Genomic DNA, 17,758 nt, shown 5'->3' with positions numbered 1-17,758 from the left:
AAATGGAAAATTTTCTCTTCTTTGAAGATAACCTAGAGGTTGCTCAACCCCTCCTAGATTCCACCATTCTGAATAGCTCATTCCCGTGCACCTCCACAGCTAGCAACCAAACCATCAAGAAAACCCTAGCACCCAAACTGATCACATGGAATGACCTAAACACACATGATGTAGCTGAGCTTTTAGCTTTGAAGAATGAGCATATGAGAAACACACACACACACACACACATGTAGGAAAGGAGATGGGAGGGATGGAGGGATTTTGTAATGTTTTTAATAGCATTCATTAGTAAACAATTAGCTTTTGCCTCTAGTACGACATTGCAGTAGCTATATTTTGGAAGGAGATACAATTTATATGCATGCTTGGTGTGATCTGTGTGTGTGTGCACATGAGAGAGAGAGAGAGAGAGAGAGAGAGAGAGAGAGAGAGAGAGAGAGAGAGAGAGAGAGAGAGAGAGAGAGAGAGAGAGAGAGAGAGAGAGTCACATGTGCTGAAAGAAGTGAATTTGATGAGAGTATTGATGAGCGCATAAACATGAGAAGTGAGAGCTATGGTGGGTGGAAGATGGAAAAATAGTATCAACACTAATGAAGATAATCAAGATATGAATCAAGTCTAGTCACATACTCACAATTTGCATTATGGAAAAATAGTATCAACACTAATGAAGATAATCAAGATATGAATCAAGATATGAATCGTCTAGTCACATACTCACAATTTGCATTATGAGAATTTTTGAGAAATATGGTGCCATGGAGCACAAGGAAAGTATGAAGTGAGTGTAAGAAGGCACATCACCAAGTGGGAATTATCCCACATGCAAGAGAAAAGCTAAGTTGTACTCTCCTTATATAAAAGGAGGACATTTCAAGTAATGGATTACAAGTACAACATATCAAGTCTTTTTATAAGTACAAGTTTCTATCTTGTAACCTAACCGAACTTGAGTCTAAACTTAATTAGCACACACTCACAATGAGTCTCCTTCATTTCTATCCACCTTGGATTATCTCAATGTCATTAGATCATATTAGTTAAGATGTGTAGTTAGGAGAGCTTGATCCATAGTTTCAACATGGTATTAGAGCTTAGGTCTAGCTATTCTAATCTACTTAAGTTCATTAGCATTTGATTAAGCTTAAGTTTAAGAGAGTACTTTAGAGAGTTTTCCAAATTAGGGTTCCAGTCCTTTTTCATCATAGCTCCCCTCCTGCCTTTTCGAAATTAGAGAAAGAGTTCCCCATCTGCACATTCTCAAGCTTTAGCACTAACTTGGTGTAGCTTCAAGCCATATCATAGTGGACTCTCTTTAGACATTAGGGAGGTAGAAAGAGAGAGAGATAAGGAGACAGTTGAGGAGGATTTTTGTTCAGTGTACCATTCGGTGCATCAACTTTCTCTCCCACCTGATGTAGCAGACAACGCCATCAAGTGGGTGCAAGCAACGTGCGCAAAAGAAAATTGTGAGCATTCGTACCTCTGTAGCACGTAGAAAGAGTAGATCCGAGAGACAAGTGGACAGTAGTAGATCCGAGAGACAAGTCGACAATAGAGCATTTAAACAAGGAGTAGGAAACTTCCATCGCGAGACTCGGATAGCCTGTTAATCACCTAGTAGGTAGTGCAACATAATATAGCCTGTTAATCGCCTAGTAGGCAGCGCAACATAATATAGCATACAAAGGAAGGGGAAGAAACGTTGACAGGCACCACAGAGAAGAAGTAGCTCATGCACAGCAGAATTGATGAGCGAAGAGAGTAGCTGATGCACTGTGAGTAGTATTGCCCAACAACCACATAGTAGCCCTGTATCATCACTAGCAGTCATGTAGCATGCAAGAAGGAAGAAGGCAGGCATGGTGATGATAGAGAGAGCTCACTGTGCAGCTCACGCAAGTAGTCGAAGGAAAGACCTCCTCATCAGAAGATGCAGCAACACAATAGCAGGCGGCATCAGAGAAGAAGTCGTAAACCACATAAAATTTTAGAGATAAGATTTAGTTTTATCTCTGGTGTAAAGGATCCCTCCTTAAGAGTCTATTCACATGCATTTAAGCCATCGTTGAACATAGATTTTGTACATGCACCAACATGGACATCATCGGCATCATGTGGATCACAATCTTTGACATCGATATCATCATCAACATGTGTGCTGGCTCAAACATCACCAATGCAATCTTCATCAATAAAAAAATGTTCTCATAAAAAGTGTAACTATTGTAAAAGTGGCCAATATGAGCACACAAGAGGAACTCTGAAACTGAAGAGAAAAGTCTTTGTAAAAACACTGCAACCAAATGAGTATGCGAGTGTGCATAAGTTTTTTAAAAAAAGGGAGCATCAAGTAAACATCAACAAAGCAAAAAAGAAGCTACTACCCATCTCTTAAAAAAAAGCTTTTTTTTTAAAAGAATCCTACTTCCTACAAAAAGTGTAAAGCTACCTTTTACATCTTGAAAAGGAGGCCTCCTTCCCAAGAGCAGCCATGGGGACCCAAGGAGTCCCCTTTGGTTGGATACAATCCCCTTCTAAGGACGGGACACTTGAGTAAGATACAACCCACTATGGCTACATCTACTCAAATGTCCCCTCCCAAGGAGGGGACATTTGAGTAAGAAGCAACCCACTATGGCTACATCTACGGGTAGATTGTGTATGTCTAAGAAGGTTATTAGCTGATCTTAGTGAGTCCACTAGAATTCTCATTGACAATTAGAGTGCTATGACAATGGAACAAATCATGCAAAACGTGAGTCCACTTGACCAGGTTCTCTCAAATTTTTTGGTTTCAAACCGTAGGATTTTGAGTCACAAGTATACTCTAATTTGATTTGGAATCCTCCCTTATTTGAAATAATAATGCTAGTCATCCAAAATGTGACTAGGATTGGGTACATAATTCTCGACCAAGCTAAGGTGAAATAAATCATGTACCTCAAGATGGGATAGTAAAAGTAACTAATAAGCATGCTTCTTTAACTTTTTAGTGATCATACGGTCCAAAGTATTTAGCATCGAGCTTCTTGTATTTCCCCAAAGACATAGAGCTTTTGAACAGCTCTCACTCATCACTCATCATACGGTCCAAAGTTTATGCCTAGGTCTTAGCCCCTCACCATGAAACAAATTGCTCTTCCATAACCGAGAAAATAGCCCACACATTCACAAGAACAAAGGAATTCTATCATGGGTTAGTTGATCGGTTTGTTTTAGTGGATTTTTGTTGGATGTTTTCCAAGTTTTATATGGACTCATTAGGTTCTGCCTAGATCGCTTGTGTCTAGGGGTTCTTTTTTTTATTGAGTGCTACACACATGTGTTTCACTTGCTTACTTTGGAGTTTTGCTTGAACGATACAATGTTCATATACTCCGGATTGATGAGTTGGCCACCAATTTTAATGCTTCCCTTGGCATGATTAATGTCCATTAGGTGGTATGCATTGATTTTTATGATCAACTATGGTTTTCATGGATTTAAGGAGCTTTTATGCTTTTATCCATGGTTTTATAAGGATCTTTTGATCTTTTGAATAATTACATGTGCTTTGAAGGTAGCATTTGCCTTCGTTTTTTGCACGTAATTTTGGAGTATATTTCTTATACTCTTGTACATATTCCAACTTGGATACCTAGTTGCTTATATATCTAGGTGAGTTATTTTTCTACCCTTACTTTATTGTGTTTTGGATAGTTATCATTAGAAAGGCGCCAATAATTTAATTTCTTTTCTAATGATGTACTCGTCGGGAAGGAGTTATTCCTTGATGTAGTCTCAAGTATATAGAGACAGGTTTAGTATGTGAAAGTCTGGATAAGGCCATCTTATTTCTTTTATACAGGATTTTATTCATATTTTCTAGACGGCATACTAGGGAGTTTCAAATTGTTAAGGTATGTATGGGTGGTATCATGGTGGTATGGGACGCTAGTAATCCCTCACATATATTATCTTATGAGATAATTTGGGCTCAAGATTATTGCTTTGCTTACATCACTTAGCATGTTGTTCTCAACATTCAAAGACAATCTCATTTTCTAAATTCACTAGAGTTATAGTGTGGGCATTCTCTAGATAAACTTCTTTTATCTACAACCTGCATGTTTTAATGAGAGTAATCTCATCTATAGCCTGCATGTTTTGATGAGAGTAATCTCATCGGCATTTTCACTTGTTGAAATCTCTTTCTTTAGAGTTCAAACAAGTTTATCTTGTTGTGTTCGGATAAGGAAATTTGGATTCTTCCTTTGTTGGCATTTCTTTCTCTAGTTCCGTACTTTAGGTGATTTATATAGTCAACCTGATTTTACGGATGGACATATGTGACTCATCGAGACGCTAATGACTCTCTATGTTGATATGGGTAACTCGGGACGTCGATTATTCCATATGCAGATGTGGGTATGTCGGGGTGCCGATGAATCCCTAGTTTCTACTGTTATAATGCCATGTTTTTCTACTTTATTCCGAATGTTTTACAACGAGGAAGTTACTTTGAATATGAATTGCTCTGCATCCGCAGTAGTTTGATGGGCAAACAGAGTGTATGAATCAGATTGTAGAGTATATGCTTCATGCATATGTCTCGAAAGTGCTCGAGTTTATCTCCTAGATATTGTGGTCCATTTTCGAGTTATACATCGGATTGGCACGGTTGCGTTTGAACTTAAAACTACCTCCACATGTTAGAGTTCATCCAGTCTTTCATATCAATAGATTGAAAGGGAAACTCGGAGGTGAGGATAACACAGTTACTCCTCAAGAACTCGTTGAAGTCGAAGATTTATCCTATGTTCCACATGAACCTGATAAGGTTCTTGAATTTAAGGAAAGGAAACTTTGTAGTTGACTAATCCTTGAGGTTAAAATTAGGTGAAAAGATAGGGAATTCAACTTGGGAGTCAGTTGAGATTGTTCAGTGCAGTTCTCCTTCTTTTCATTGCAAGAGTGCAATGTTTTGAGAGAGGGAAGTATGTTATATGCACATTATGTGTGAATATACTAGGAGGCTAACCCACATTAGGCTTGTGAGCATGGGAGCATGATGGGTTAGGACTAACCTTAAGGGTTAAGGTTAGGGTCAGGCATCCAAGGGTCACACATGGGAAATGGAAAGTCAAGAGTCACTTGAGGGCCCTCCTATATAATAGGGGCATGGGGCACACTCAAGGGAGGCTTGGAGGCTTGGGGGCTTGGAGGCTTATGCTATGGTCTCTTGTGTAGAGGTCCATATCTACTCATCTACCATTTCACACTATAGCTACATGCTATTGGATTGAGTTGTACCTCTTGATGGTATGGGACATCAAGGTAGAGGTATGATGTATTTTATTTATGATTCATGTGTGCATCCCTTGAGCTCGGGGGTGGTTGGGTGGTTGAGTTAATCCTGATTTATGCATGTTTATGCATAACAATTATCTAGAGAGATCTTAGGGTTTTAACACTAGTGGTAAATCTAACGCCTCTTATGTGGTGTCTCCCACGAACCTTTCTGTAATGATGGTGAGAGAAAGAGAGAAAGATTGCACTCATAATGGAGTACCACATGCACTCATGATGGAGTACCACGTGCACTCAAGGGAGTACCACCATAGCCATAGAAGCATGGAGCTCCAAAAAGTACGATTTCATTAGTCAAAAGTGAGTTAAGACCCTAATAGAATATTCACTTATATACTTGCCCACCGTTTCACACACATTAATATTGGGCCTCATACTTACCCACCTATAACCATGCCTATGAACCTCTCCTTATGTACAAACTCAAGCCCCTTTCATAATGATGGTGGTGAGAGAAAGAGAGAAAGATTGCACTCATAATGGAGAACCACATGCACTCATGCTGGAGTACCACATGCACTCAAGGGAGTACCACCATAGCCATAGAAGCATGGAGCTCCAAGAAGTAGATTTCATTAGTCAAAAGTGAGTTAAGACCCTAATACAATATTCACTTATATACTTGTCCACCGTTTCACAGTCATTAATATTAGGCCTCATACTTGCCCGGCCATAACCATTCCCATGAGCCTCTCCTTATGTATAAACTCAAGCCCCTTTCATTACAAACCATCCCCACCCAAAGGTTTCATCCTCGAAACCATGTATGGAGTAATGTATGGGCTGTATGAATTCTTCTTGACTTCCCTGATGAATGTGTAAGTACATTTGTTGCAATTCCAAAAATGCCTTACATAAGAAAACTCCACATAGAGATGCTCGCTTATTTGATATACATATGGACTGCCCTCTACGATATCCATAAGCCCACAGAGTCTTGTTAAACTTGATTAATGAGTAGTGAAGTATACCAATGACCATGGCTGTCCATACAGTAAATTTACAGCAATGACATCCTTCATATCATCATCCAAATCCATGCAAATAGGTGTCCAAAAATACCAAACAGTTGTACACTTCATCCACTTTGATTCATTGCTTGTAGAAGCTCCGGATAGTCTTTCATGAAGCCTTCGGACTGCCAAGAAGCTTCTTCATTAGGCAAGCCTCTCCACTTCACAAGGTACTTCATTATACGAAGGTGTCTTTCCCTCATTCCAATCACCTTCTCCGCCCTATATTAAATAATTCCCTCTTCATCCATTGGAGGCAATTCATCAATTACTTCCAATTGATGAACCCATATACTTCTTCAAATGTGACACATGAAACACATTGTGGATCCTTGTGGTAGAAGGTAACAACAATTGATAGGCTACTTCACCAATCCTTCTCAACACCTTGTATGATCCATGAAAGCGATGAGCAAGCTTTGTATTGGTGTCTCCCTTCAACGAAGCATACCTTGACTTAGGGATTCTTAGGAATACATAATCCTCTTCCTTGAACTCTACATGCTTCCTCGATTCATCGGCATATTGCTTTATTTGGTTTTGTGCCTTAGCCATGTTATCCTTGCACCTTTGCAATATTGCACACATCTTCTCAATCTCCTCTTTGGCTTGAGGATTCACCTTTTTCTCATTGAATGCAATGGAAGGCACATGCACCTTATACCCATACATGGCTTCAAATGGAGACATACCAATACTCATGTGATAGGTATTGTTATGGCAAAATTCAGCTAAGTGCAGCCATTTATCCCATGAAGATTGGGTGTCATAACAATAGTGTCTCAAATAGATTTCAAGCCACTTGTTCACCCTCTCGGTTTGGCCATCCATTTGTGGACGATAGGCTGTACTTGGAGTGAGTGTAGTCCCCATGGAATCAAAGACACTCTTCCACCAAAAATGGCTCATGAACTTGACATCCCTATTTCTCACCACTTGCTTTGGCATTCCATGCAACCTAAACACATGCTCCATAAATTGTTGAGCCACCATAGAAGCTGTATATTGCACCTTTGTGGGTATGAAATGAGTCGCCTTTGTTAGTCTATACAGTACCACATAGATGCTATTCCACCCTTGCTTAGTAGTAGGCAGCTCGGTGATGAAATCCATGGCTATGTGGGTCCACTTTCCTTGCGGAATAGGCAATGGTTGCAACAATCCACCTGGAAATTGATTTGGATCCTTGTTTTGTTGGCAAGGCAAACACTTGCACATAGTCATACACGTTCTTCCAAAGTCCTTTCCAAAAGAAATTCTTGTGTGTCTTATCATAAGTCTTGAACACTCCCAAATAACCTGCCACCATTGGTGAAGAGTGCATCTCTTGTAGGATTTTCAGCTGAGGAACCAAATAGACCTTTGGACTTTGTACCAAAGCAATTCATTACGTACCTCAAAATGTGGATATTCACATCACATACCCTTGCTATAATTTCTGAATCAGCCCGTATAGTGAAAGGCTTAGAAAAATCAGGGCAAACCAATATTGGAGATGAAATGAGTGCTTGCTTGAGCTCTTGAAAGCTCTTATCGGCCACGGCATCCCAAAAAACTACTTCCTTCTTAAGCCTATCGGTAAGTGGGGCTGCCATGTGAGCATAATGGCGTATAAACCTCAGATAGAAGGATGATAATCCCAAAAATCTCCTCAATTGAGTAGATGGTGTAGGCCACTCTTTCACACATTGTACCTTCTTGGGATCCATCTTATTACCATCATTGCTCGCAATGTGACCCTAGTATTCCACTTCTTGTGACATAAAGGTGCACTTGCTTTGCTTGGCAAACAACTTGTGCTCCCTCAATACCTCCAACACTTGCTCCACAAGCGCTCTTCCCTTGACTTGCAATACATAAGTATGTCATCAAAGAAGACCAACACATGCATCAAGTGCTCTTCCCTTGACTTGCTATACATAAGTATGTCATCAAAGAAGACCAAAACTGATTTGTAGAGGAATGGCTTCAAAACTTTTTTCATGAGAGCTTGAGATAGATGTGATGTGTGATGTGAACAAATATGATATGATGAGATGTGGATATGGGTAGATGTGAGTGGATGAGATCTGATGCGGATAAATGAGAAAAGATGTGATGGGATGGAAAATGATGTGATGAGATGGAAAATGATGTGATGAGAATGGGAATACATATGAAATAAATGAGGATTGATGTGGAACAATATGGAAAGACGGGAGTTCGTTATAGAAACTGTATTTATGACGTTTTTAAATGACTATTTTATGTCAAGAATACTGGGGAAGCATTTTGACCGTCTTGTGAATGAGGTCATGTGGAGACCTAATCTGATAAAGTTGCAACAACTGACGGAGAGTCAATGGAGGACGTCTTGCGTAGCAAGGTCGGCTAAGGTCTTGACTAGCCTTGGTTCGATTTGAATGGTGAGCTTCCGGTATGGTGGATGAGGGACCAAGGAAGCAGCCTATGAGTGATGCGCTAGGTGACCTGTGAAGGATCCTAGAGGGTGCTGACCATACGGTGCTTGGGCTTTGGGTCGCTGAAATTCTCACACGTGCGTCGGGGAAGATATTGGAACAAGGACTAAGAGTTGTTTTCTGAATTCAGGCTTGGATCTGGTTGATTGACCTTGCTGGTCCTCAACAGATGAGTCCATGGATCTTTTATATGGATCTGTTGGTTGATCTTGCTGATCTTCAACGGAGATTCTATTTTGATTTTTATAAGTGAAAATATTTCCGGTTACTATGAGCTAGGAACTATCGAAAAGGCCCCTGAGTGGACAGGTGGTGAGCGTTCTGGCCAATGATGCCATAGGTACACCGATGAAGAAAAAATTAGAAATTAGGATTCAACCGGATATTTTGGAGGATTATGATTAGTGACACTATGGTTTCATTAAATGATTGTTTTAAAGACAGCTGATTCTATGAAAAAGGGAATTTCATATTGGGTGTGTAAGTGGTGTGACTAGTTTGAAGTTTGCATGAATATCCGGCTAGGGGACTTGGGAACTCTTTTCCCTGGTACCCAGGACAAAACCTAACCAAATTCTTTTAAATGGATCCCATCACTACAGTGGTTGGGCAGTTGGCTAACCCACAGAACTGGATGGGGTTAGGCTAGACTGATGGGTCCTTAAAATGAGACTCAATTCTATTATGGTACGATAGATGAAGTAAATCCCGGATAAAAATTGTTCTATGGAAAAGAATCAACGGCTGTGCCTCTCAATAAGGAAAAAAGCATTTGTCTCTATGATCCAAGTGCAATCTTTTCCTTGATCTGACTATGGGACTTACGGGTTCGGTCAGATCAGTTCAGTTAGTTAAGGCTTTTGACTTACGGGTTCGGTCAGATCAGTTCAGTTAGTTAAGGCTTTTGACTACGTTAGAGTAAAATTATCCTGGAGGAATCGCCCGTGCTTTTCGGGTGAGGGAAGTTTTTCCGAGTTCGGTTTTGGAAGAACCGAGGGATTAGTCTCTTGTCCGGATATCCGTGGGCGAGGCCCCAAGTGAGGGACCCTGCCCCGTGCAAGAAGTGCTACTTTCGCTGATAGCATCCCTGAATTCGTTGTGCGGTGGGGACATGGATCTTTCAATCCCTCTCAAGCTCGAGAAGCTTTCAAAATGATTGTTTTAATTCAAATCAAGCTTTCCCTTAAAGTCTTAATGCTTAATTAAGAGAAAGTTAATCTTTATGCTTGTTATGCTTTCTTTAAGTAAATTTCTCTCTCTAAAAGAATAGCCATCTTTATGGCTAAATCCCTTGAAAAAGGATGCTTCTCAATGATAGTCTCTTAATTCAAAGCTAAACTCTAGGCTTGATAAACTAGAGATTAAGAAAATTATATTTTTATGATTTTGTGTTAACAAAATTATGGTTAATTCTTTTAGATTATTTATAAGTAGTTAAAAACTACTTTGATTGATTCTAAATGAGAAAATCAATTTGGAAAAAGAGAAATAATGGAATTAGCTTAATCTAGTGCGATAATCATAGTTATATTTAATTTTATGGTTAAAATTATGATTTAAATTCATAGTTTGATTTTAAGCATAAAAGAGGAACTACTATCATATTTTCATTACAAGCTTTTATTCTTTAGGAAAAAATTGAGAATTATCAGTAATAGCAGTGAAGCTATGGCAAATTTTTTAGAAAATAATACATATCTTATTTTTATACATAATGCTAAAAGAGGACTTCCTACCATATTCTAGGATTAGACATCCTATGCAAAAAGAATGATTTTCATCATATTCATGAGAAATATTTTTTTTTAATTATGCATAATTAATTCATTATGAGAAAAGAGTAAATTTTGGTAAATTTATTTTCATATAAAAAGAGGAATTCCCATGATATTTGAGATCCAAGTAATTAAATGGTAAAAGAGGAATTTTTCGGTAAATTTATTTTTATACAAAAAGAGGAATTCCCATGATATTTGAGATCCAAGTAATTAAATCGAAAAAGAGGAATTTTTTGGCATAATTCAAATTATGAGTATTTATCAAAAGTGAAATTTTGAGCATTATTAATTTTACTATAGAAAATATGGGTAGAATTGATTTTTGTAAATCCCATGAATCTTTTACTCAAAAGAAGAATATTGAATATATTTCACTTGAGAAATTTGAGAAAGAATATGAAAATATCCATCGAGAAAAAGTACCTTTAACTAGGCCAAGCAATTGGCAGAAACTTAGAAAAGTCCCATCGGTATCAAAAGTAGAAAATAGTACTAAATGTGAATGCGATGTGAATAAGATGTGAATGCGATGTGAATAAGATGTGAATGCGATGTGATAAGATGGGAATGCGATGTGATAAGATGTGAGTGGATGTGATGAGATCTGGATGAGATGTGATGTGATGTAAATGGATGTGGATGTGAATGTGATGAGATGTGAATAAGATGTGATAATATGTGAAAGGATGTGATGTGATGTAAATGGATGAGAATGAGATGTGATGATATGTGAAAGAATGTGATGTGATGTAAATGGATGAGAATGAGATGTGATGTGATAGATATGCATGTGAATGAATGAATGGATGTGGATATATATGAATGTAAATGAACAAATGGATGTGGTTGAATGTGATGAGCTGTGAATGGATGTGGTGTGATATGGATATATGTGGATGGAATGAATGAGATGTGATGTGGATGGATGTGAACGAGATGTGATAAGATGAGGATGGATGTGACGAGATGTGATAAGATGAGGATGGATGTGACGAGATGTGAATGAATGTGGGATGTGAGTGGGTGTGATGGATGTGATGAGATGCGAGTGGATGTGGTGAGATGTGATGAGATGTGAATGTGATGTAATGAGATGTGAATGGATGTGATGTGATGTGCGTCTGGTTAGATATGAATGGATGAGATATGATGTGGATAGATGAGATGTGATGTGGTGTGGACTTGGGTAGATGTGAATGGACGTGAAGTGATGTAAATAGATGTGATGTGATGTGATGATATGTGGATGTGATGTGATGATATGTACCCGAGGCAAAACATAACCGAATTTCTAAATGGATTCTATCACTACAGTGGTTGGTGGGTGGGCGGTTGGCTAACCCATGGGATTGGATGGGGTTAGGCTGGACTGATGGATCCCCAAAATAAGACTCAATTCTGTTAAGTTATGATAGTTGAAGTAAATCTCGGATAGTACTTGTTCTATGGAAACAAATCAATGGCTATGCCTCTTGATGAGGAAAAAAGCATTGGTCTCCATGATCCAAGTACAAGTCTCTTCCTTGATCTGACCATGTGACTTACGGGTTCGGTCACATCAGTTTGGTTAGTTAAGACTCTAAACTACGTTAGTATAGATTTTCCTGGAGGAATCGCCCGTGCTTTCTAGGTGAGGGAAGTTTTTCTCCGGGTTTAGTTTTGGAAAAATCGAGGGATAAGTCTCTTGTGCGGATATCCGTGGGCGAGGCCCCGAGTGAGAGACTCTGCCCTGCGCAGTGCTACTTCTGCTACTAGCACCCCCGAATTTGTTGCGCGGAGGGGGCAAGGATCTTTCATTTCACATCTTTGGCTCTTGGTGATTCCAATGTAGAGAAATTTGCATGTTTCATAACGGGAACAACAACGTCTTTGGCATCACCATCAACGTCTTATTATTCTTCGTGGACTTCCAAATCAGACATAGGAAAAGGCCACACATAGAGCAAATAAGTTTCTTCCAAGCAAAAGAAGAAGAAGAAGAAGTCATGGGCATTGTGCGCTAGCAACATCATTATCTTGCAGGTCATTGTCGTGGTTGTGAGCGCTGCCAGTGTGCATTTTACAGGCCCATTTGTAGAGAACAACTTTCAGAGTAGGAGATAAGGTTTAAAATTAAACCTTAACTAAAGTTTAAAAGAAACTTGTGGTGTGAATGTCTTTTCTAAGTTGTCGGTCTCTAAAATGTTAAACTTCATCCTTTCTTGCACATATGCAGGCCTTGCTTTCTTTTACATGCTCTCTTGTCCAAGAAAACTCAACCCACTCATCACATAAGAACCTTATTACCAATACATTATCTTTATTTTTCTTTCAATGAAACCTCTTTCTCCTTTCTAAATTTAGGAATACACATATATGGGGGGGAAGAACTTCATTTCCATGTTTATTATGATGCATGCTTCAAAGTTCTAATTTTTTGTGGGGATTTTTACCATGGTTCAAATCCATGGTAAGATGAGCTTCATGGTTAGTGACACATTATATAGATTGTTAAAGATTGTGGTAATCTTGTTGGTATTTGGAGGAGTTCTTTACCTTGCTCTTTCAAAGTGAAAGTAGCAAAAGTTTTTGAGGAGTGTTGGTATTGAAGATGAGATAGAGTTGAAGTGAAGAGTGCGAGAAGTGTGGTGTTTGAGGAGAGAAGTGAAGAGAAGTGATAGAGAGATGTGGTTTCTTCATCAACATGAGGTGCTAATTCCAAGGCAAAGGTTCTTTTTCAAAGTGCTCACAAGGACTTTCGCATTTAAGTGGAGTATATATATATAGAGGAATTTCAGCCTCCAAATTTCTACATTATTGGCATAATTTTATGGTCTACATGGATAAAATTTTAGCATTTTGGCTATTAAACCATCTTATTTTATGTCCTTTGCAATGTAAAATCCATTTGTAAAAGGCATGGGAAATATTAGCAGGTATGCACAATTTAATGCCATGACCTTAATGTGTGTGTGAGTTCTCCTTTTGGAAGTTTGAGGATACTTTTTAGTTTGTTTAGTTGCAAAAATGAAAGGTCTTTAGACCTTATGCCAAATGTGTACTCAATTTTTAATATTAAGAAAAGGAAAAGAGGGGAGTTGGTTAAGGAAGTTATGCACAACTCTTGTATATGCATGCTTCTTCTTCTTCTTTTTCTCTCTCTTGGTTGGCACACCTCTTGCTCTCATTTCTTTGTGTTTCTTGTTCTTCTATCAATGGAAGAAGAAGGAGAAAGTGAGGATGGTGAGGAAGAGGGAAACACACTTTGAACGCAAATTATAGCCATAAAAAGAAATTAAGGAACATGTCCAAAAAGAATGGCTAAACAATGGCAAAAAATCATGAATACATCGTTTAGAATTAATCCAAACATAAATATCCATTAATATGAGATATAATCGTATTAATAATATGCGAATAACCCGCATCTATCTAATGTCAGCACGAGAAAACGTACATCCGTCTCGATAATGATACCAGTATAACCATAGCAGCGTATGCATGAGTAGGATGATTGTCTAATAAAACAGCAACAAAGATAAATAATGAAAAACCATAACACAATTTGACTGATCCTCTGTTCCCAATTCGGAACTAGTCCAACCATACTTCGTTCTAGCACGAGGAACACAATCTCTTAATGTACTGGCAGTTTCATGTGGCAGTTTCATGTACACCCTCATGTCCCCCTTAGGCTGTGGTCTCATACGGGCACTCATAATCATTCTGTAAAATGAGCATTAGTGCTTGTGCCGTACACATACTTACACACTCACCTAAAGATATATCTACTCCCACTGGTCTCTGCCCTGCTAGTCTCAATCTTGGGTATCACTACACCCACACATACACACACTTCTAGCTCCTCTCCCTCTCTCCCTGTCTTGGTCTTGCCCAGCTCACAATTGACACACATACCTTTCCCATACCACACTCATCTAACATAGACCTACAAAGACACACACTCCCGTGCATACTCCATTTTGGTACACGCACATATTCTTGTGCATATGCAGCACCATGCACACTCACACCTACGATACACACACATTGACGATGCACACACATACCTATTGGGTACACACCCACACACATAAGGCTGCATCCACACATGCATGGCATACACGCACACACGGTGCATGCAAATACTCATTAAGCACACACATGCACACTGTGCCCACACACACATAAGGTTGCACCCATATATGCATGGCATACATGCACACATGCATATGGTCATACACTTCCACATGTGCTAGATGCACACATGCTCGCATGCATGCATGTTTTCCCCCCTACTACTAACGATTACGCTCGGTCCAACACACACTCTGTCTCCCATGCTTTTTTCTATCGCCTTGTTGGTACCCCTCACCATCAGAGTTGCCGCTCTCTCTGTCTCTCTCTCTCTCTCTCTCTCTCTCTCTCTCTCTCTCTCGCTTGCTGTCGTGTTCCCGAGCCGTAGCTCTCTATCATCGCGCTCTTGTTGTTGTGCCCTCCACGACTCCTTCCTATCTTTCTTGCTTTCCTCTTGGGGGCTATGCCTTGCCCACGACCTCTTCTTCCTCTTTGTCTCGGTTTCCCCCTGCCAGGCATGCGAACCCTTTCCCTGTTTAAAAAATCTTGGGACCCTATATTGAGTCCTCTTCCCATGCAACCCCAACCTTTCCCGCGCTATATTGGATAGCTTTTGGGGAGAAAGCTATCCGAGTTGGTCTCTCTCCCGCGCACGCATAAGCAATATAACACACACACACGCGCGCGCGCGCAAATTTATTTTTGCATTTGCATTTGGAGTCTAGAGGAGTTAAATAAGGGCTTTCTCTGTCCGGGCGGCCGTTGTGAACAGGCCCTAAAACGCAAGCTAAGGGGCTATATAGAAGCCCAAGCGCTGCACAGAAGAGAACTTACTGAGTTTTACTGTATTGAGTTTTGTCTCAGCAGGACGAAGATGGGAGGAGGCAACGATGACAAGGGTTCGGGCACGAACGCGCAGGGCAACCACTACTGCGCCCGCGACCATGGGCCTTCCGCGCCCAACCAGAACGCCTACCACTACTCCAACCAGAACGGCTCCTACTACTACTCCAACCCCAACGGCTCCACCTACTACAACAGCGGCAAGGGCTACGCCGCTTACAACCGACCTTCTTCATCATCCGCCCCCACCAAGAAGTGATTGCAGCTGCCTAAGGTGAGCCCTCCCTCCTCCCCTGTTTTTGTGTCCTTGCAGGACATGGCCTTCCTTTTTGCTGCATTGCCTGTTGCGTTCATGTCTACCTACTTTTTGACATGCTCGGTTCTCTCTCCTCTCGCGTTCACGAATTCCCACCCTTTGTATGAGGATATGGGTAGTCATGGGGCTTACCCCGTTTTTGGCCCCCCAACATCTATGTCGGTTGGTTCTAATGAGAAATGTTTCATGATTGTTGGATGGCTGTCATTTGCCCAACAAGTTGGGTAGGTTCTAACCGGTTGAGAAAGTGGATGGCTGCAGGTGAGAAGATGATGATTAGTGGGAGTCTTCTGAAGTTTTTGATACAGCTTGCTGATAGATCAGAAATGTAGCTTGGTCTTGGTTATAGGGATTGCTTCTTATGTGACAAAGTATGTATGGGTACATTGTAGTTGGCACTGACATTATCTCCTCAATGCAATGCTATGTCTTTGGTAATGCGACATGGTTCAGTGGTCACAATAGGTTTTGCAGTGCCCTATTTGTCTGATGCATTCTTATTGTAGTTCATCTTTCTTCAAGTGCCATGCGTTACTTGTCCTTTGCTTATGCGGACAGGCTGTGTGGGTTGCTAGCAAGACAACTGTGTGTGTGTGTGTGTGTGGTATGTGTGTGGCTTACTGGTCTCTTTTATCATCTTATATCCGGAATACTGGTGCAATCAGGATATTGTCCCTACGCGCATGATTTATTTTTGCAAATTGAGGTGGTAATGTTATGGGATATGCGAGGTCTCCAGCCACAAAAGCATGCATGGCATAAGCATTCAATCTCGGGTGCATAAACATTAAGTCTTCATCAGTAGATGGGAGAAAAGGCAGACAGGTGATACAAGTGAAAGTTTTATTAATGTTATGTGAAATGCCATGATAGCTGGTCACTGCCGAAATTTTTAACAGGCCGTGCATTTCTTATTAAAAATGAAGGGGAAAGGGAAAGGTGAAGCATTTGAACACCTTCAAGACGGATGTGGGGGCCTTTGAATGATGGGTGCCTTTACATGATGCAGATGGGTGCCTTTACATGATGCAGATGGGTGCCTTTACTTGCTGCTGATGCTTTACTGGAGTGGTACAAGCCAAGCACTGATGACAGCTTGTGAGAAGCTTTGCTTGAGGACTTCTGAATGTTGTGAAGGGTCCTCAGGAATAGGGGCCGATGAAGGTGGATGTTACCTCCTCTCATAAAATGCAAGTGCCTTTCTCCTATTGTATCTTGGATAGTTTGCTTGGAAGTGCATTGCTAGAAGTGTATGTCAAATGTGGTGCATTACAAGGTAAGTAATACTTGGATACATTTCTTGAGTCTCTGTTGCTAGATGTTTATGGCAAATGTGGTGCACTACAAAGGCACAAGTGAGCAAGGCATAGAGACGGACAAAGTACATGATCCTGAGATCCCAAGAATGGGGTTTCTAGGAAGAGCCATGCAATTGTATTATGCCAAAATGCCAAATGTGATGCACTTGGAAAGGAAAAAGTGTGACCTCATTGTGCATTGGAGGATGAAGACTTTCCTCCTAGTCCAATGGAATTGGTGCTGTATTCGAATGAAGTGCAATTGCTAAGACTTAGGAAGTGTTTGATGACATTCTCATTCAAAATGTTGTTTCTTGCAATGCGCGAGTCACGTGATTTGACCAGTAGCATGTGCATGCACTCTTAGTGTTTGGTAGTGAAGCAAATATAGACACAAAAACACTCAACTTGGTAAAGCCATTTTCAAATGGGGGTGGGACAAAATTACCTATTCTCACATATTACCTTGTTTTTAAATCTTGAATGACACCAAATTTCTCTTCTCAAATTTGATTTTGAACTTAGTAATCTGTCAATTTTACTAGAACGTATTTTGAGTATCAGCTTAATGATAGTTATTGTAATCGATTTATCAAACAAAGGGGAGAATCAAAATTTGCTTTACAGAATTTTGTCGACA

General features: G+C 40.0%; 1 long non-coding RNA gene across 2 annotated transcripts; it reads left to right on the top strand.

Annotated features, from left to right (window-relative positions):
* The first annotated feature begins 15,471 nt into the window (after positions 1-15,471).
* Positions 15,472-16,844, top strand: LOC147640866 (uncharacterized). Of its 2 annotated transcripts, XR_015268527.1 has the most exons (3): positions 15,472-15,778; positions 16,082-16,645; positions 16,830-16,844. It is a non-coding gene; the product is annotated as an uncharacterized LOC147640866 (long non-coding RNA). The 2 variants fall into 2 exon arrangements; XR_015268526.1 differs by lacking the exon at positions 16,830-16,844 and having other exon boundaries at positions 15,475-15,778; positions 16,082-16,258.
* The last annotated feature ends 914 nt before the right edge of the window (positions 16,845-17,758 follow it).

This window comes from Cibotium barometz, chromosome 2 (genome assembly GCF_041138505.1).
Source record: "Cibotium barometz isolate CiBa-2024 chromosome 2, ASM4113850v1, whole genome shotgun sequence".
Classification (NCBI taxonomy): Eukaryota; Viridiplantae; Streptophyta; class Polypodiopsida; order Cyatheales; family Cibotiaceae; genus Cibotium; species Cibotium barometz.
The sequence above is the reverse complement of the archived record's forward strand: the minus strand, read 5'-3'. Positions and strand labels throughout refer to the sequence as shown.